The following is a 22564-nucleotide window of genomic DNA, read 5'->3' on the forward strand; positions in this document are numbered from 1 at the left end:
GGGCTCCCTTGGACTCTGATGGCTTGAGGGAGTGGGTCCGTGCATCCCCCTCCCCATGTACTGTGTTTTCCGCCCAGGCTTTCTGGGGCCTATTATGGCCAAAGAGGGGACCCTTGCATTCCCCTCTCCCCATATATAATAATTTCGGCCCGAGGCTAGATTCCTCATGCCTGTAAAGGCTAGGGGAGGATGGCTGTGTGCCCCCTACCATTCATAAAAAAATGTGGCCCCCAGCCAACATTCTTTTGTGTTTCTTTCTTTCCTGCGGTAGTCCTGCAGGATGATGGCAATATTTGTAGATTTCTTTTTGTTTTTGCCCCAGAGGGTGTCTCTCTGGGTCTCATTCATGGTGCCAGGAGGTCAGGGTGTCTCTACCTTGCCCCCTTATGTTTTTTTATAAACATGTTCAGGACAGGGGACTAAGTCCCTCACTCACTCCTGCAGGAGTCAAGATGGCCCAAGGGGAAAAAAGCTCCCTGGGCTAACCAAAATGCTCTATTTATAAATTAGCGCTCCCGCGAGGGTCTCTCAAGACTCTAACTGACCCAACCGTCCAGATACACAAATCTTTTCTAACCTTAATTTCTCAAAAATGACTAAGCGGTTTTACACCAAATCCGAAAAAGCACAATCTGCAGATCACGATCTAGCTTTCTGTGTTTTGTTTCTAAATAAAGTATAAGGGGCCGGGTTAAGGATACCTTGCCACGCTAAGCTCTGTAGTGGGTTCTAGAGAGACCCCCCCCCGGACAAAATAAAGAAATCTGTCATTTTTGTCGTGGTCCGTGATCTAGCGGGACTCTCTCAGGATCTCTGGGTCAAAAATAGAGAATGCTGGCCTGCCATTTTAAAATACAAATATTTTTGGGGGAATATGATTAGGCCCCCACTCCCTAAGCCTTTAAAAGCCACTGAGACCCCATTCCCTGAGGCGTGGTAGTTAATTTCAGGTGAGGTAGGCGTGAGGCCTCGTTCCCTCAGCCAATCGTGGCCCCAAGGGCCCAATGTCCCAATTGTTATGAAGGCAATGGGGGCCACATGAGCTCTTCCCTGAGCCTTTAAAGGCCCGAGTGACCCCATCCCCAGGATTGAATTTCATTAAAAAAAGGAGAGAGGGGCCAAGCGTTCCCCCTTCCCGAGCCTTTTATAGGCCCCAGGCACCCCATCAATTATTTAAATTGAGATGTCATGAGTGATGTCATAAATGATGTCATAGAACATGTCATGAGTGATGTAATATATGAGGTCATAAGCAGTGTATGGCGGGGGGTAAGTTATAGTTAACTCTATCATAACTATAACTATACCTGGTAAATATTTTGTGTAATGTAGTTTAAGATATAATTATAATTACTAACTATAATGTTTTTAACCATTGTTTTTTTTCAGCAACCACTTGCTCGTGTTTTCTGAGACACCACCGCTGTAACAGTACATTCCAAGCAAAAAACAGCTTAAAAGAATTGCTAAGTTTTCTGAATATCACATCCAGATACTTAAAGGCCTTACGTAACTTACCACACTATAGTAAGCTACATGGAGCTTTCACTTGGCATCAGATTTTCAATGTAGCATTTAGTTTCTTCACATAGTTTTACTCTTTAACTTATAAGGACAGAAATTCTGACTGTGCGCTCAAAAATCTGATAATTGCCACCAGCCCTTTTAGGCTTGTGTTTGAGATGCTGTGATTACAGTTGAAGCCTATTATCTGATTCTAGATAGTCATGGGGACTATTGCCTCTTCTGAAATACAGCATAGTTCAGTGAAGTACTGTAGCAGTCCCATCCCTTTCTCCTAATTTGTAATTATTTAGTAAACCATTTTATATTTGCTAAAACCTGCACTTTGTGGGAATAGAACAAATCTAACATCAACTTGACATCTGAAATGTATAACTTAGCACACATGGGAGAGCACCCAACGGTTCTTGCAAGCGAGCACGCACACATTTACCATCGCAAGCAGGATGCTACTTGCACGAACTGTTCCATATTAAAAAATAGTGACAAAAACACACTACAAAAACGAATATTATCTAGGGAACATGAATATCTTTACATAGATTCCAAACTTTTTAATATTCGAGACCTATTGTAGAACAGTGTTAATTTACTATTCTAATTCAAACTCAAGAATATTTGAGGTCCAATGATTCATAGCTGGTTTACATGCATATTTAAATTTTTGTAGGGAGATGTTTATGCTTTGTTCCAGTCCAGCCAAGCCGAGAAAAACAGTCGGGCCGGCTTTAGGGCGGTCCAACCAGTGCGGCTGCACTGGGCGCTGACCTGGAGGGGGGGACCCTGACCTCATGGGGGTGGTCTGTGTAGCAATAACTTACTGATTTAACCCGTTGAACACGGCGCGAATTCAGCCGCGGTGCGGGCGTTTTAATCAGTGGGCGGGGTTTGGACGGCCCCTGGCCGTCTTCCTCACACGCCCACCAGCACGTGGGATGGCCGGGAGCCATCCGCAGCACCGAAGGGGTTAAAAGCACCTGCAGAGCTCCTTGGGTGTCCAGCTATCAGGCAGCAATAAAAATCTCAAGCTAATTCTTGTGATTAATGTTCCTGCTAGAGAGAGAGAGATCGGAGTTTTGTCTAGTGCATTCGCCATAAAGTAGTGCAGAGGGCTAGTGCGCCTGCTGCAAACAACAGATCTGTATTTTATGTGGATAGCTGAGTGGATTAGTAAAGCCCGCCTTTGCCAGTGCTTTCAAACAATGAAATGTATTTGAGAGAGGGGCTATGGAGAGATGTGGGGCACTTTTGCTGGGTGATAATGAGGGAATCTGAGGAGGAGGTCATGGGGAAGGGGGCACAAACAAGATTGTTGCACCAAGCGTCACCAGAGCTAAAGCTGGCTCTTATTACAGTCTGCACTTTGACACTTTTAGTTCATAAGTTATTGTAGAGAAAGGACCTTATTAAAATCATGGTGGCTGCACTCTATTTCACCAGGTCAGTGGAGGGCTGCACTTCGCTGACCTGGTGGATACAATCTGCCACATTTAGAGATCTCTGCCAGCCATCGCCAGTCTATTGTTTTGAAGCGACTGCTCTGCTGTAATTTTGCCCACATTTAAGGTCTGGTACTGCAAGAAGTGCTGAAGCATGTGTGAAACAACAGTTCAAAACCTTTAAGGGATAAGGAGCATAAAATCCAGAAAACAGAGATTTTGAAATTAGAGCAAACTATTAACACGATGCTGCTATATTATCAATGGAACAAAAACCAGCCAAACATTCCAGCCACAGTAAAATAGTCTTACGTATTTGGCATGAAGTTTAGATTGAGGCCCCAGAATGAAGGCTTGTTGTAGGAGTCCATTAAGTTATTTGTCAGTAGAAATCTATGGTAGTAGACAGATGTTCAAGAAACTGATTAGGAATTGTTATATATTGCAAGAAATTGTGGTTTTAATGGAGTGGGGAGTACCCACCTCAAGTAATAACCACAACCCGTGTCTAAATTAACCTGAGTTAAACTCCCTTATAGTGATGGCAAAGAGCAGACAGGATTAACTCAGAGGCAATGTGTAAAGTATTTATGCAGTGCAAAAACAGTAATAAAGTCAAAACACAACACAAAAAAAATCCCAAACCAATTTAGAAAAGTAAACTTTAATAAATAAAATGACACAACACAACAAAAATTCAATAAAGGAAACCAGAGTTATAAACTTTTAAAGTTGCACCCAATAGGAAGTTTTACCTTCGGACTTAGGACCAGATTTAGTAAGCACTGGCGTTGTCTTTGTGCCACCAAGGCGATGTAAGACAGCGCAAGCTCTTAAGTGAGATTTACCACGCAAAGTCACTTGGTGTGGCTCGGAGTGGCTTAGTAATTCAGGAGTAACGCATGGTAGCATACATTGCTTTGCATTACTTTGCATTGGGAAGGTATTATAAACATAAACACTGCCTTATGGGCAGTAAAACCTACATAGGGTTGGCTTTTTAATATTTAAAAGAAAGATTTCAGCCCGTCAAATCAGGTTATTTTGACACGTCGAATATGCAATTTTAAAACTGGACAGCCGGGTTACAATCGTGGGTCTGCAGCCATGCTTGCATTGTCACTTTAGTGAGTGGCACAATGACTGATGCAGCCCATTGGAGACATTTAACTTACAGACCCTGGATACACTATATGTTAGGGACTTATAGTTGAGTTAAATATTTTTAATTTAGGAGCATGTCAAATTCATCATGTGAAAAGGGAGAGCACAGGCACTCTATCACTGGTTAGCAGGGGTAGGGTGCACAGAGTTCTACAACCAACAAAAACAGTTAAGGTTAAAATCTGTAGATCCAACCAGCAAAAGACAGGGAGAACTACCTACGCTGAAGAAAGTTCTCATCATTAAAAATGAAAAATCCTGTAAAGACAATCAGCGTTGGCTTGGTCAGTCCCAGGGCGCTGTTACACCGTAAAGTCCATACCCTATAGGGAAATGGACCACCTCAACAGTTTAGAATTCTCACCCCACATTTGTATCAGCCATCTGAGGGATCTGTGGTCTGTTTGAACAAGGAAATGAGTCCTAAATAAGGCATGATCTCAGGTTCTACAGTGGCCAGACCACTGCAAATGCTACCCTCCCAACTGCACTCCACCTTTCTTCTGTGGGTAGTAGCCGCCTGCTAATTAGGCCCTTATCATTTAGCCGTGAAAGAACTGCCCCAACACCATGCTTCGAAGCATCTGTCTGCACAAGGAATTCCATACGAAAGTCAGGTGCCTTAAGTACCGGAGTAGAACACATGGCTTCCTTCAGGGTGTCAAATGTCTTCTGGCACACCACTGTCCAGATCACTTTCTTTAGCTACTTCTTGGAAGTCATCTCAGTCACAGGAGCAACAATGATGCTGTATCCCTTGACACATTTCCTGTAGTGCCCAGTGAGGCCCAAGAAGGCTCTCACCTGGGTCTGGGTATTGGGAGGATCACAAGCCTTAGTGTTATGTATCATGTCCTGGAGAGGTTGTACATGGCCTCCTCCAATGTGGCGAATCAACTACATTAGAGAGCCCTGCCGTATCTCTCACTTATTGGACTTAAAAGTCAGGCCTACCTCTTGCAGGGCCTGAAGCACTTCTTTGAGGTGGGACAGTTGGAGATGAAGACATAAATATCATCCACGTAGGTGGCTCTGAAGTTTTCCAGGCCAGCTAGGATCCGGTTGACCAACCTCTTGAAGGTGGCAGGGGTATTCATTAGCCAAAGGGACTCACTCTGGATTGAAAGTGCTCTTCTAGGGTGGAGAATACTAACCTCTCCTTGTCCCCCTCGGTTAGGGCAATCTGCCGAAACCCTGACTTCAAGTCAAATGTATTGAGGAACTTGGCAGCCCCTAACCTGTCAAAGAGCTCTCCAGCTCTGGGAATCGGGTGAGCATCAGTCTTGGAGACTGAATTGAGGCCCCTATTATCCACACAAACCCTGAGTCTCGGGGTTTTGCTGGGTGGGGCAGCCTTTGCTAACAGCACCACTGGACTGGTCCAAGGACCTCAGGGGCCTCAATCACCCCCAGATCCAGGTAACATGTAACTCACAACATTGTGTGGGGACTTCTTGGGAGCTTTCTCCCACCCCTTCTTCACAAGACTGAGAGGTCCTCTAACAGGGTGACCAAATAGAAGCTCAAAGTGGCTGAAGCAGAATCCCTTCTGTGGCACTTTCATGTAGGTAAAGAGAAGGCATGGTTACAAGACGTCCTTTTTACATCTCAGGGGCTCTGACAGGCCTATAATAATGACCTTTAGGTTCATGGTGAATCTTTCAACAAGCCCATTTGTTTGAAGTGGTATGGAGTGGAGAACTTGTAGGTTACCCCACGCTCATTCCATGTGGCCTTCATATAGGCAGACATGAAGTTGGTGCCCCTTTCAGACACAATCTTCTTAGGGAAACCCGAGTGGGTAAAGACCACCATTAGTGCCCTGGGCATCTCTGGCACAGTCACGGACCTGAAGGTTATGGCTTCAGGGGACCATGTGGCAAGGTTGACCAAGACATGATAACTCTGTTCTCTAAGGCTGTCTTGGGGTCCAGAGGACAAACAATATCTAAACTCCCTCTCAAAGCTTTCCTCACCATGAGGAAAGGCTGCAGGGGAGCCTTATGCTATACCCTTGACTTATCACTGGCCTGGCATGTAACACAGACCCTACAGAATGCATCTAATTTAGTCATAATCTGAGGCCTGTCCAAGATGTACTGCCAGGGGGATGTCATAAGCTAACTTTATTAGGAAGGCCCTATAGCACTGCCAGGACCACAAACACTCTGGATGACCCAAGCTCAGGGACTGTATGCTCACTATAGACAATTCCCCCCCAAAAGTGGAAATCACCATAGGTGCCAACATTGGAATGGGCTTCAGTCTGCTTCTGTAGTCCCTTAAGAGTGGAGCCCTCAAGAGTGGAGCTCTCCTTCTGCATATTGTAGAACTCTGCCTGGGATTGTACTCCTGAAACTTGTCACTCATCTAGCTGAGGCAGGTCTTCCAGAGAATAAGAATCCTCCTCTGTAGACTCCAGGGCCTCTCTGCAGGATCAGTCTCCTTCTAGACCATGGGAACAACCAGGGTGGGTTTCCCATGCACCTTGTATCTCCTTTTCCTGGCAGGAACCTGGGCCACAATTTCAGGCTCCAGATCCGTTTAACTCCCCTATCTGGCAGCCATGGAGGGTGGTCATCAGAACTCACTCGGCAATCCCAACATCTCCAGATGAAACTGAGCTCCACTTCTTTCCAGAAAGTGCATTCTAAGTAATTTCCCAGCAAAAAATCTACAGGCATGACTGGTGATCACCAGAGGTGTCAACATTGGCCTGGGCTTCAGTCTGCCACTGTAGGCCCTCAAGAGTGGAGCACTCCTTATGCATGTTGTAGAACTCTGCATGGGATGGTATTCCTGCAGCTTAGCACTCATCTAGCTGAGGCAGACTTCCAGGGAAGAATTATCTTCCCCTGTAGGCTCCAGGGCTTCTCTGCAGGATCAGCCTCCTCCTAGACCAGGGGAACTACCAGGGCGGGTTTTCATGCCCTTTGCCTCTCCTCTTCTTGGTAGGAACCTAGGCCACCCTTTAAGGCTCCAGATCTGTTTAACTTCCCTATCTGGCAGCCATGGAATGTGTGGTCATTCGAAGTCACTCAGGCAATCCCAACATCTCCAGATGAGACCTGAGATCCACTTCTTTCCAGAAAGTGCACTCTAAGTCATTTCCCAGCAAACAATCTACAGGAATGACTCGACTCACAGCTACCGTTAGAGGACCAAATACCCCACCTCACTCTAGGGGTATTAAAACCACAGGATAGTGGCTAACCTAGCTGTCTACTTATCACAACCTGGTGGACTACATCAGGGATAACCTGCTCTGAGGACACCAGATGACACCTAACAGTAGTCATACTTGCTACTGTGTCTCTCAGAGTCTATGCCCTCTGCCCATTAATGGTGAGCCACTGCCTATACTTCTTAGTGTTGTCAGGCAAGTGAACTTTAGGCACCATCTCTTTGTCACCCAGGAATAGTAGGGTAATCTCTGGTCTACCCCAAAACAAACTGGGGCAACCACACCCTCCAGCACTACACAAGCAATACCTGGTGTGAGCCCACCCGTTGGGGCTGTTTCTTTTCAGAGCTCATGGCCTCTCCTTTCTTGTGCACTGATTGGAACAATCAAAGCACTAGGGCTGGTAAGACCCTAACGGTTTCTTCACTCTAAAACAGCCCTCCTAGGTTCAGAAGTGGAATAGGACACCTTTCCATGGAAACCCTTTTGGGGGCTTTTTGAGAACTCCTACCTGTTCCCCTCATCATTCTGTTGAGGGATACCCAACCTACCTTTCTAGAGGTCTTTCCACATAACTTCTTTGACACTGTGGTACTGATCCAGAGGTCAGCCTCCTTCCCAAACTTTCGGGGTACAGTTAGCTTGGAATCATTTAGGTTTCTGGTGCAACTCCACAAACAATTCTCAGGGGCATAGTCACAAGAAACTATCGCCGAATCAATGGCACTTTTTCGCAGCCAGAGGTGCAATAAATCTATCGCCCCATTCACAAGCTGGTGTTAACAGCCCACAGCACCAGTATACCCGCGATAGCAGCCGCAAAAAACATCGCCACAGAAGCCCCCCGCAACTATGGCTAATGAGATGCAGAGTGGGCGTTCCCGTGCCAAACGCGGTGACAACAAAATACCTCAACATTCACAACGACCAGAAAGAACTGCGATAAAAACACAAAACAGGCGATAAGGCGTGTTAGCACCAGGAAATCTACACCTGCTCTGACCTGGTGTAAAGTCGGACAGCAGCCTGCACAACAAAAGGGAGCACAGCCTAGGGCAACATCGGAAGGGCAACAGATGCCATAGAGCCACCCATCATGCGGCCCGGACACCCAAGAGGGCCACAACACCCTCTGACACCACACCCAGGCCCGCAACACCCCCCCCCGCCGGGACCACCCCAACCCCATACTAAGAAACTGCACACCAACACCACGAACCCCAATACAAACATTTTGCCTGATGTCGCACAAGCAGGAAAATCAACGAACATGCGTGGCCAGGAAATGGAGACAACCCTTAGGGTGAGTCCTAGCGGCTCCTCACTGAACAATCCGTAGCACACAGCCTGGAAGACCAAATCCAAGAGAAGAAGGTGTGCTATCCGCCCAACAAAGGAAAGACAGGGAGAGAGCGAGGGAGAAAGACGGAGTGAGATTGCACAAGCAGCCAACATGTGTGTGTGTATCGCCAACGTACACCATGAGCCCAAGGCCGTGTCCCAATCACAGCGCCAAAGCCACATCACATTCTGAAAACGCAAGTAGTAGTCAGACAAACATCAGGGATGAAAGCTCCATTCTCCCAATGCAGAAGGCGGGAGGACACCTGCACCTCCTTGGTCCAGAATGCACCTGGAATGCCCTGAGAGAGATGCCATGGCAGACGGGGACAACTCCCACACCACGCATTCTGCAAATTAACTATCTGACTCATCCACACCCCACACACAGAAGCCCCTGCCTGTGGTACCCCCGCAGGGTTACCTTTCCACTGCTACTAGCTGTGCTGGAGTTTGATCCTGACGCTGGAGGACTGAGGAAGCGTCTTGAGGCTCACAGCTAGCGCTTTGTAAGGCGCTACCTTTCGCCGGACCCGCTTCCCGGGTCCCGCTTCACGGTGCTGTGGTTTGCTGAATCCTGGACACATCGCACTGAGGGCTTTTGGTAGACAGGGCTGCGAGCGAGAATACTGTAGGACTCCAACTTCCAAGAGTCCCTGCTGTTTCCTTCACCCAATCCACCTGGTGACGCTCTCCCTGTAGGCCACGCCCCTTGCAATCAGTGAAAAGATTCTGGACTTTGAACCTCGGCGGTTACCTTTCCACTGCTACTAGCTGTGCTGGAGTTTGATCCTGACGCTGGAGGACTGAGGAAGCGTCTTGAGGCTCACAGCTAGCGCTTTGTAAGGCGCTACCTTTCGCCGGACCCGCTTCCCGGGTCCCGCTTCACGGTACTGTGGTTTGCTGAATCCTGGACACATCGCACTGAGGGCTTTTGGTAGACAGGGCTGCGAGCGAGAATACTGCAGGACTCCAACTTCCAAGAGTCCCTGCTGTTTCCTTCACCCAATCCACCTGGTGACGCTCTCCCTGTAGGCCACGCCCCCTTGCAATCAGTGAAAAGATTCTGGACTTTGAACCTCGGCGGTTACCTTTCCACTGCTACTAGCTGTGCTGGAGTTTGATCCTGACACTGGAGGACTGAGGAAGCGTCTTGAGGCTCACAGCTAGCGCTTTGTAAGGCGCTACCTTTCGCCGGACCCGCTTCCCGGGTCCCGCTTCACGGTGCTGTGGTTTGCTGAATCCTGGACACATAGCACTGAGGGCTTTTGGTAGACAGGGCTGCGAGCGAGAATACTGCAGGACTCCAACTTCCAAGAGTCCCTGCTGTTTCCTTCACCCAATCCACCTGGTGACGCTCTCCCTGTAGGCCATGCCCCCTTGCAATCAGTGAAAAGATTCTGGACTTTGAACCTCGGCGGTTACCTTTCCACTGCTACTAGCTGTGCTGGAGTTTGATCCTGACGCTGGAGGACTGAGGAAGCGTCTTGAGGCTCATAGCTAGCGCTTTGTAAGGCGCTACCTTTCGCCGGACCCGCTTCCCGGGTCCCGCTTCACGGTGCTGTGGTTTGCTGAATCCTGGACACATCGCACTGAGGGCTTTTGGTAGACAGGGCTGCGAGCGAGAATACTGCAGGACTCCAACTTCCAAGAGTCCCTGCTGTTTCCTTCACCCAATCCACCTGGTGACGCTCTCCCTGTAGGCCACGCCCCCTCTACACCCAATCTATATCAAACGGGTCACTGCTCCGCTGCGCGGGAGCGCGCGGGAAGCGCCCGGGAGAAGCCCGGGACAAGGGCGGGCCCTCTGAGGCCCTCAGAGGCACGAGAAGGCTAGGCTAGGCCAGTCCCCTAACATCTGTCTATCCGCATACTGTTCGGCCAGAGTACCCCCACCTGTCTTGTGACCTCCTCGCCCCATCTGAGAAATGTTTTAGAATGTTTACAACAATCTGAGAGGTTCTGTAGACATAGATTATCAGGCCTAGGATTAGTTCATTAAATTTATACCTTAGAGAAAACTGCCAAGTATTTCAGCCTAGATGCACTAAATAGTAATTTCCCCTACACTTTTTTCGTTTCTCATTGTTTGTTTGTGATGATGACAAAGAAATTAAGGTCTGGGAGAATACTGGTAGGAAGATCAGGCTCAAAAACCAGATCGAATCCCCTCCGAAATAAGCTCAGCCAAGCCACTAATTTGAAAAGCACTTGCCAGCTTTTTAATCTTTGGGAAAGGGGTAAGAATAAAGCTATAGTGGCGGACAATATGTCGGAGGATATTAAGGACTTTGGAGCTATCCATTCAGACATATTACCCAATACTTCGAGAGAGATGCCTGAAAATAAAAAGGTAATTGTGGATAATAGTTCAGTAGTAACAAAAGTAGCACCTTTGTCCTCTGAGTGTGGTTTTCCTCTTCCCCTATTCTCTACAATGAAAAATATTATTGAACTGGTACCAGAAGTAGTCATAAAAACAAAGAAAGACATAGAACAAGATAACTTGCATATAGAGAAAACTTCACACGAAGAGGCCCATCATACAGTAAATATATCGCCAACAAAAGATTCTTTCAACAATGGTCTGTCTCCAATGGTCCTTGACAAAGACCTATGTCAAAGGTACATAAAGACTGACCTGGTCAAAGCCGAGATGGACTTAAAAACCCCGGTAACATCGACCCATGCTGGCTTGCATCTTTACAGTAGTACCCCTTCCAAGTCCTCACACTCAAATTTTTCCATAAGCCCCAATTTGAATCTGATTGGGATAAATGCACTACAATGTCAGGGGACAGACAAACCCATTTCTGATTCCCTCCATATATTAGAACACTTATTGTCGTCCATTTTACAATTATTGGAAAAATTTGTGGGGGGATCCGACTGTGTACTTGATACAGTGACCCAAATTTTGAAAGTTTTATTGGGCACTCAAAAAGAGAAGGATGCAGTCCAAAAGAAGCAGTCCTCCTCCTCTGTAGTATCAGATGAGGTAGGAATAAAAGAACAATTATCTGTAGTTAATAATGTTCCCAATAGAGTATATGAGGATGTAAAAACAAGTGCTACCCAGCCATCCCCCACCCTAAATTGTTCTTTAGTTAATGATTCAGAAATTAAATTTGGTGGGGAACTCCCTCCAAAAACTGGGAATGACCTTTTCCCTATTTTTAAGAAGCAACAGGGAGAAGGAGATAGAGAGGTGGATGCCACTCCGGTAGGGAATGGTAATAAAGGGAAGTCAGTGATAATAAAAAAGAACGGAAAAAATAAGAGGAAACTATTGAGACGGATAGAAAAAAATAGGCGGAGGAAAATCCTCTTTAGAAAACATCTTAATTCCCCCTTACACAATGAGGTATATCAAACTCAGGTGGTAGCTGAAAAGGATAATAACCCTGAAAATAAGATCATTAAAGAAAATATTGTGCCTCCGCCCCTGGCTACTCCAGTATTATTATCTACTTCCCCCCCCTCCCCATCATCAACAATTGACACAAATATCCTCTTCCAACAAGTTACCATCAATAGGGATATAATTGGGTCAAAAAATCCAACATTTTCAGGACAGGAGCAAAACCCCTCCGGCCAAGTAGCTCCAATACTTAACCCCCTAGCAACACCTTTCTTGGGAGTAGTTGCAAGAGGTGCCCCGTTAATAGAGTCTAAGGAGAAAAGCATAGATACCGTATGGGTAGAATTTTCTCCCCTTTTTGACGCTGAATGCATTCTGAACAGATCCCTCCTGCTTAAATATTTTCAAGAATCTGCTAACTTGAAATTAATACAATCAGCCGATCTAGATAGGGTACAATTATTAAAATCAGAAGTGGGGATGATAACTAGGGTGAAGTTCCACTCCAAGTTAGTAGCCAATCTAATTCTGTAACGCTCAGAAGATCTGCAGAGCAGAGGAATAGATGTAATCCCGGTGTTGGGGCATACTAGACAAAACAATATCCTTAAATCCCAAACTCGCCAGAAGCCCCCCTTTTCTCTGTTGCAAGCAGCAACAGGTAGTATAAATAAGGTGGGTGAGCTTACAGAGTTAAAAATATGCAAGTCTAAGGATTCTCGTTTAGTATCCTATGCTAACCCTACCTTGCCATCTTATCAATCTGATATCGGAGAGGAAAATGTTCAATGGAATTGGCTTCCCAGAGTTCTTGCAGAAAGATCCCTAAATAAACAACTATCTAATTCGCATCTTTAGCAAAGAATTATTAATAATATCCTGGAATGCAGCCGGTTTAAAAAACAGTCCGGAGAAAACGGCATTCCTTTTGTCCCTGGAGGCAAATATAATATGCCTCCAGGAGACATGGTGTACCGATAAAATTCAAATAGGGAAAGATTATTATGTATTGGAAGGTAGCGCCACCCCGAACAAAACAGGACATGCCAGTGGGGGGATAGCTTGCCTCTTATCGAACCGAATAAATTGGAACTATGTGCACTATATGGATCCGAGTAAACTCTTCCAAGTAGTAACCTTATTTGAGTCTGGCAATCCTAAAACTGGCAATCGTCTGGTTCTGATAAATGTCTATATACCACCGGAAGCTGGTTTTAATGCAATCTTAAAAAAGGTTTTCTTGCATAGCCAGAGTATCAGGGAGAAAGATCCAACGGCGGCTATAATTTTAGTCGGGGACCTGAATTGCAAGATCTCCAACTCAAGCATAAACTTATTCTGTGATAAACTTAGAGAAGAAACTCTCCATATTCCTCGGGCAGCGTTTCCTGAAAATATAAAAACAAATAAACGTGGCAAACTTTTACTAAATGAGTTGGCAGAAATGGATGGGATTATTGCAAATGGGAGACTCCCCTCGGATTCCCCGGCTAAGTTCACGCATAAATCCTACCAAGGGGAATCGATTCTTGATTACGTAATAATGGGGTCCCAATCATTTGAGTTATTGAAGGATCTCGATATTATTGATACACCGTTAAGTGATCACAGAATCCTCTCCATCTCGATGAATGTAAAGCCATCTAAATGTGATCAGTGGTCTCTGAATAGTGATCAAACAAATTTCGGTTCCAAATCAGGAAGGTGCTACTGGAACGCAAGGGCGTGTCGAAATTTGGAAGAAATGCTCGATGTAGCAATATCTGAGCTTCCTTCCTGGTATGGCTCTGAAATTGAAAATTTCTCTCTGTTCTTGAAGTCAGTGATAACAGGGGCAAAAAAGCTCAATAGGAAAAAGTCCTTTGGAATATTTACTAGCCCTCTGAGACTGCTTAACATAGAAATTAATAAATTAGTAAGGGCCCAATATTTAAATAGATCTGTTGCTATAGCACAAAAAATAACAATGTTAAAAAGGAAACGGAGAAGGCTATTAACCACATTACGCAAAGAAAAAGAGGATGCTATCTGGGTAAAAATAAGAGAAGCTGCTATTAACGGGGAAATGAGGCAATTTTGGTCCCTTATAGGTGAGGGGTGCGGACTGAGAACAAGCCCTTTACCCATCCCTATTGAGGAACAAATATGGAGGGATTTTGTCTCTAATCTTTATGCAAGCAATAATACGGTGAACTCGCAAGTACGGCCAAACGAAATGAGCTTGTCTTTAGAGCCATTTACAGAAAAGGACATAGACTTAGCTATTGGAAAAATGAGGCACTCCGGGGCTATGGGCCCGGATGAATTGCCCATTAATGTACTAAAACAGAACAGGGCTAAATGGAGTATGCTACTCTGTCCAATTTTCCATATTTGTTTATCTAGAGGTAAGGTTTTACCCTCTTGGAAGGGAAGTATCCTGGTACCATTGTTTAAAAAGGGAGATCGTTTATCCCCTCAGAATTACCGCCAGATTGCACTGTTGGATGCAATCGGCAAAGTTTTTACAAGATGTCTGCTCAAACGAATAAATGATTGGGTGGGGCATTTAAATATTCTTCCTCTCGAGCAGACAGGTTTCAGGAAAAACCACAGTACCATGGACAACTTAACAGCCCTCCAGGTAATAACCGATAAATATATTGGAGCCAGAAAGGGGAGAGTCTATGCGGCATTCATAGATTTCTCCACGGCCTTTGATAAGGTCGACCGACAAGTACTGTGGAGAAAGCTACATGCCCTGGGAATGCCTCATAGACTCTTATGCTTGGTACAAGATTTGCACGATAACACGTGGTGCAGAGTGCTATTGGGGGGTGAAAGGGGCTTATCCCAGCTTATTCCATCGGCAAATGGCCTTAAACAGGGCTGTCTTTTAGCTCCTCTTTTGTTTTCCCTTTATGTTAGTGATCTTCCCCTTATCATATCTGCATGCGAAGGAATTGCCCCACGTCTGGGAGACAGATATATCTCTTGTTTAATGTATGCGGACGATATATTAATCCTAGACCTTACTCCAAAAGGCCTTAACAACAGTCTGCATTCATTATACGCATTCTCCGAAAACCATTTCCTGAAAATAAACATTTCCAAAAGTAAGGTAATGTGTATGGAGGGGCGAAAAAAACTGAAGTTGGAACACATTAGCTGGGAGGCCAAAAACTAGAAAGAGTAAAATCATACGTATTTTTGGGTAAGGTTGTAAATAGCAACTTGAGCAACAAATCCCATATAGAAAATAGTTCCCGCAAGGCAAAGTCGCAGGGAAATGGGTTAAGAGCATTATACAAATCAACCGGTAAAAGACACTTTGGTTATTTGCTGGAGGCTTTCCGGGCAAAAGTCCCCCCAACTTTGCTTTACGGCATAGAACTCATCGACTTAGTCGAATGGGGTTTTTTGGACATTATCGAGGGTTCCCTCTTGAGAAGCTTAACTTCAGTTAATAATAGTTGCAGTGCAGCAGCCCTTCGTTTAGAATTCGGTCTAAGAAGTAGCTGGGCACAGGGTCTGGCAGGAGTCATTCGCTGGGTTATCTGTTTGGTCAAAGGAAAGCCAGCCACACTAAGATCCCTAATCACAAAAGAGTTGATGGGCCCACTAAAAGAGCATTCGATTCTTATAAAGAATTATAGGAAGGCCATTACACTCTTGGACTTAGAGGAAGCCACTCTTTTAGACCTTTCTATGCAACAATTCAAATTTACATTAAAACAAGCCACATGGAAGCTAAGCTACGAAAGGGATCGTAACTTGATTGTACAAAAGAAGGGGGCCACTCAAGCTGTTGATTCCTATTTGTTTAAACAAATACAACCTTACGCCTCCTGGAATATACCCCACGGTTTGCGCCGTTTTTGGCTGCTTCTTAGGCAGGATCTCCTTCCACTGAATAAGTTGTTGGCCAAATGGCATGGTGTATCTAATATATGTAACCTTTGCAATATCTCAGTCCAAGACTCTATACATGTCCTGCTAGTCTGTCCAGCATTAATGGCCCACCGTCGTCTGTGGGTAAAGCCTGTATGTATTCAGTTTGGTATTTTATCCGCAAGATCTCTGATAGATGCTATCTTCAGTCCCCCAAACGAAATTTTCTGTAACAGAATTTTTAACTTTTTCAAATGTTTTTTAGAATTGTATTAGATGAACGGTATGATAATCCGTACATTTTTTGCTAGAAAAAGTCGATTATATGTGGACTCATTTTATTATATTTTGGCTGTTATTTTGTAATATGTGGATCTCCAAGGAGTTCCAAAATCATATTTAAATAAATAAATTGAAATTGAATACCCCTGCATGGGATGCCCTTGACACTCACGGAAACAGCAACCCACTCTCCCTAACGTTGCACACACATGCAAATCAATGCTCAGAGCTGTGACATATCCTCCACACAACTGCCGCAGTTCAGAAGAGTGCTGGTGCCACGAGACGCACCAACGCAATGGCAGGCCATACCGGGCACATGCACAACCCCCGTCACATGGAACAGTACCGTGCACGTATGCTGCATTTACTGGGCGCAGTGCCACTGGCAGTGCTGCGGATCAGTTACCAGCTCAGCTTCTGCCTTTCGAGTGTCCCCTGGATGTCTGCCTATCCAACACAACTGTTGATGAATTGGACTATGACTTGTGTCTGCGCCCCCTGTTGGATTACGAACAGGAGTGTAACCGAGACAGCCATGCATGGAATGCCCTGACATACTGCGTATGTATTGGTAGTTGTGCATGGGTGATTGCACAATTCCTCGTGTGCAGTGACCACATCGAGGCGCTCCCCTATTGGGCTGTGTTGCGGATTGGTCAAACAGCATGGGCTGAGCACGCCTGCCCGGACCACTTCATGGATTGGTTCACCCTGGGGTTCCTTGAACACGACAACGATGTACTATTGGAACACATTGCACATGAAGCTGCACGGGCATTCATGGACGAGTAACTATGTTCCTGCAGCCACATCCGATTGTCACCCACAGCACATGTCCCAACTTGTTGCATCGTGGGGATTGCTCACACATCCCACCACAGCAGAGGATACGTCTGCCTACGTCCGGGCTCCGGATGCATGTGCGTGGAACAACGCGTGTATACACACACCTGTGCAAGGTGATGCAGGTCCATGCCCGGTGCAACACAGCATCGTCTGACAACGTTGCCAATTCGGACACACTGCTGGGGGAGAGCACACACATGGCAATGTAGCAGGACATGTGAACCTGTCGGACCCTCACACCTGATCACTGTCAGCCGAGCAGACAATCGGCACACTCCGGAGGCAGAGCACTATGCATATCCCATGGGTAGTGAGTCGTGCTCCCTCACACGGGGCAATGGGCAGACGCCAAACAACACATGACTCATCCAGCAAGGCAAGGTGGACTGAGAGCGTTGCCATCCGTGATGAATGTTGCCCAGTTTAGCCCTAACATTTCCTGAACTTCGACATGTACCCATGCTGCATGTAAGTGTCTTATGCATGTCCCTGCCTGTTGTGGCCGTTGCCTTGTCCGTACTGACACGCACATGCCAATAAAGTCTATGCAACTCCACTGGTGTCTAACTGTGTGGTGTGTTGTTTGGATTGTCCACTTGTGCGCCACCATGGGCATCGTCCCTACCCAGGGAGGAACTGACTGACGCATGTGCCATGGGGGGTGTCCCTTTGGCAAGCTCCACCTCTGTGAGCCAGACATTGTTATTGGATAGATGCTGGACGCCATGTGCAAATACATGACTTCAGCAATGTGAGTATGGTGTCCAACCACTGACCATGTGGAGCAATGTCATATATCACAACAGAATGTATCCACACAGATGTGTGTGAGTGTGTGATGTGTGTGAGTAGGTATGCGACGTGAACTTCTGGTGTCACATGTGCTGTAGGACACCACTTCTGGCCTGCTTTCGTTTGGGCGAGTCCTACACACAGCCCTATTCAATACATGGATGTGTGCCTACGTAGGGGATTGTGAGATTGTTGTCGATGTGCAATGTGGACACAGCTAGTACTCACCTTCACAGTCATCCAATTGGCCATGTGTCTCAGGGATACACATGCGCATAGATGTCAATTACCAGGGTGTACCTTCATGTGCAATTATTGTACCTACATCCAGCCACACCTTCATACGTGAGTGAACATAATGATGACACATTTATGTGATTTAGAATGTTTTATTCACATTCAGGTGATTGCGGGAGCTGGGGCTGTACATGCCCATCCAAGCCCACATCACATGGAAGCCCAGTGGTGTGCCAACCAGAGTCCTTTGGGGATTCCACAGTGATTGGGAAGAGGGAGAGTGCAGTCCGCAGCAGGATAGCTGTGTAATTGGCCAGTGGTGAAGAAATGGCAGTCCGTGTCGAGGTCCGGGTGAAAGTCGCAGAGTGTTCCGGGGGTCACAATGAGGTGTTTCCCAGGCCATGATGCATAGGTCATAACCAGGCAGGGACAGGACATACAGCGGTGATGGCTGCTACTGCCTCCTTCCCCACACCATAGTTCACAGCCCCTTCTTACTCCCTTGATACATGTTCTGTGTCCGGTGTGTCCGGTGTGTGTGGCGGGGTGATGGCTGCATCACTGTATGCCACTGACACATCAGACTGCAAAGGTGATGGGGCAGCATCACTGTGTGCCACGGACACATCAAGGGTCAGAGTGGAACCTGTTGTGGGCTCTGTCCTGTGATGCTGGTGTTGCACATTGCTGTCGTTGCTGATGTCCTGTGATTACTATGTGTGTGTGCTGCATGGTGGGGGAGTTGCCTCTGCAGCTCTGATTTTGTGTAGCCTTCTCCCTTTGAGGCGGGGTGCCTTTGAATTGTGTGTTTTTCGGGGGCTGAATTGTTTTTGACTTGGGTCATATGTGCTCTCGGACAAATTTAGGTGCCTGGTGTATTGTTCGTCTGCTGCGTGTATTGTACGGCATGGGTTATTGGTGCACGTGGATATGTCAGAGTGTGACGTGCTCCTTTACGGATGTGATCCGCACTGGGCTACCTCCATGTCGATTCGTAGGCCATGTCGTTTTATTGGCTGCTGCCATGCTATCGGACATGCAGTGTTACTTGCATAGTCAGTGTGGGTCACAGAGCCACTGCTTTGCTGGATTCGACACATGTGCATGGGTCGGTTGTGATATTGGTGATTGAGGGGCCGCTCTGTGCACATTGTGGATGGGGGCCTACTTGGCCTTTCTATGTTATTGTGGTTGTGCAGTGTGCTACGCCTACTTGTGCATGTATGCCATTGTGCCCATCTCCCCTCATCCCCTCGTCCCTGGTCGTTACTCACCCTGTTGCTGTTGGGTCAGGTCATATCGTGCTGTGTCCAGACCCCCCAATCCTGCCACTGTCTCCTCACTGCTGACTGTGGCCACCATTTGTTCCAGCTCATCCAGCTCCTCCTGTGTGCCAGGAGGCCCACCTCCAGTCGCCGTTGCTGCCTCCCTGTTGGCGCCAAGCTTAAGTTTGGTCTGCCTTTTCAGATCATGCCAGCGCCTCTTGACCTCCTCGACACTCCGACTGCATTGACATTGGTAATGATGGCCTGCCATATTTTGGTTTGGGTTGCCAGTGCCGCAGTGGAGGTGCCGAACAGTTGGTGATAGTGTTCGGTCAACTCCGTGACAAGGATCCGTTCTTCCTGCGAACTGAACACCGTCTTCCTCTTCCTCTTGTCCTTGCCCTTCCACGAACGCGGGGTTCCTGGCTGGTCCTCCGTGGGGCTTGTGGTGGCCAACTTGTCCTGTGCACTCGGTCCGGGTGCATCCATGTTTTCTACGCAGTTTGAAATGTTTTTTGGCTTTTTTTTCTTGCTTTTATGTTGCTTTTTCCCGCCAGACGCGTGGGATTTGCAGGCCTGTGGCTGGTCTTCGCTTATTTGTGTACCGCGATTGTCCTTATCACATGATTTTTCGCGTCCGCGCTTCGCATTTTTGCAGCGTGGCATCGATTTTGACGCTGACATTTGACGCGTTATCTGGTGTCTATCGCATGCTACCGCCTTGTTGTGAATTCCACGTTGACACAGGGTTATTTTCACGCGATGGGCTGCGATATTGAAAGTTAGGTTACGCTACTCTTGCGGTAGTTATCACACGTTTTTGTTAATATGCCCCTCTCAGTAGTTGCTTCCTCATCAATAAATTATAAAGCCCATAAAATCATTTACTTTACTGCTACTCACCAACCATCCAGTGCCTTACTTGAAACCACAAATGTACCCATGAATGGTGTGACCGCTTCTGGCTATACCTGAACTTCAGGCAATCCTTCTCTGGGCTTCGATCAAACTTTGTGATATGGGCTTCCTCCATGGACGCATATCCCATCTCGTCAGTGACATCTAGGGCCAATAGGGTATCCCTTCCAGCAATTGGCATACAATTCCACAGACCAACCCCCAAAAGTCCCACTCTGGGACTCTATGCACTGGCAGGCCACCTCATATGCTGCAAACCAATTATTCAATATTATTTCCCACCACATAGCTAAGCACCAGGTCTTTGGGGATGTAGACTCTTTTATCTCAACTAGGCACTTTACTGTTGCTGCCACCATCATCTCTGAATGCAGAGGCCTTCTTTGCCTTTAGGTTCAATTCTTTCTGGCTTACTTTATGAGCAAGCAGGGCCTTTTTCTCCACGAAGTCCAAGACTGGTTTCTGTCCTCCAGTACCATCTTTGTTTCCTCAAGGGTAAGGGTAGCCAGTTGTAGCTTTAGATTTCTCTCTGCCTGCCTGCCCTCTATCTCTGACTGGGTCAGACTGCAGGCGGACACACAGCTCACTTCTCTGGACATGGCAGGTGAGCAAGATCCTATGGGCTCCTCCTCCTCTGTCATGGGGGCCCCTTATTCATCCTCTGGCTCACCATCCCCTTGCTCTTGTGCGGTGGACTGTAGCAGGCAGACCTTCTCCCATGCTCTGTGGCCTATCTGGCAGGCCCCTTTCTTGGACCCTTTGCCAGCTTCAGTCACCTCTCTCTGCACAGTGTCTCCATATCTGCCATGCTGAAGCACTCAATGGTGCTCAGATCCACGTCCATTCTTTCAAAATCTGAGGTGCAAAATTAAAGGGTAGGAATAACATTTTGGAAAAATCAAAAATGGCCAATTAATAGTAAAAAGTCAATTTGGAAAATAAAAAAGTTGATTTTGATGTCAGTTTATAAAAGGGATTTTTGGTTTGAGCTTAAATGAATGAGTGGTACTGCAAAACAAAAATGTGAATACACTGGATCCCTCTGGGAAACACCAATTGGAAATAAATGGGCTATTTGTTGAGAAGGGTGAATGCCTGACTCGGGCAACAACAACAATCTGTCTGAGGGTGAGCCACAAACAGTCACTTAATTAACCTGTGCTTAACCCTCTGGTAGCTTGCCACAAAAGCAGTCAGGCTTAACTGAAAGGCAATGTGTAAAGTATTTATGCAGCACACTCATACAGTTATAAAGTAAAAATACAACACATGAAAAATCCCACACAAATTTTGAAAAATGGAGAGCATTTTAATAAATAAAAGTACACCAAAATGAATTTAATCCAGTCAATAGATCCAGACTATTGAGTTTTATATTTTCTAGAAAAAATAGCACCCAAAATCACTAAGCGACAACTGCAGTTGTCTGATCGCACTGAAACGAGACAAAGTCACAAGTTTAGGCCTATCACAATGAAGTACGCTCTGGGTACAAGACCGAATTTGGCTCACTGGAAGGCGTACCTGGTTGTCTGAGGGCTGAGCTGCGAGGTCCTGCGTTGCTCTGAGATGCGTCAGTTCTGATAAGACTGCCGATCAGGAGCTGCGAGTCGTTGCAATGCAAGGTACTGCATTGAGTTGCATTGCAGTGCATCTGTACCGATGAGCCCCCCAATCAAAAGCTGTGAAGTGCTATGATGTGAGGTCCTGCATCCAGTTACGTTGCAATGCGTCTGTTCTGATGGGTCGTTCCGATGAGGCCATGTATCAGGAACTGTGAGGTGCTGAAATATGAGGTCCTGTGTTGAGTTACGTTGCGCTGCATCGGTTTTGATGGAAGACTGCACTCTGATGCAGGACTTGAGGGGCACCTCTTGGGGATCAGGACTCACTCCAGCAGGGCACAGGCAGGTCCAGTTGGTTCTGGTCAGCAGGGCAGATGCAAGACTGGTGTCTGGAGCTCATTGTGCTTCTGTAGCTCATACAGGAGGTCAGCCAGCTAACTCTTGGAGTTACTTTGGTTAGCCTGGTACTAAAGCAATCAGGTCCAGCCTTCCTTCTCAGAGAGAAAGCAACAGGACAGTCCTCTGGCAGCAGGGCAGTCCTACTTTTGTAACTTCCACAGGTCCAGGTGTTCTAAGGAGTGGCTCTGGAGGTCCAATATACTTGTTGCCAGCCATTGGGTTTGGGACTCCCTGTCCCACCTCCCACATCTGGTCCTGGCAAGTTTTTCCCCTTCCCCTATTAAGGCTCCAGTCTGTCTGTGGTGATAAGAGACAGGGCAGGTCTTGTGTCAAGTTCCTTTGTGTGAGCTGAAGGCAAAGCCCTTTGTGGTGTA

This window comes from Triturus cristatus, chromosome 4_1 (assembly GCF_964204655.1).
Source record: "Triturus cristatus chromosome 4_1, aTriCri1.1, whole genome shotgun sequence".
NCBI lineage: Eukaryota > Metazoa > Chordata > Amphibia > Caudata > Salamandridae > Triturus > Triturus cristatus.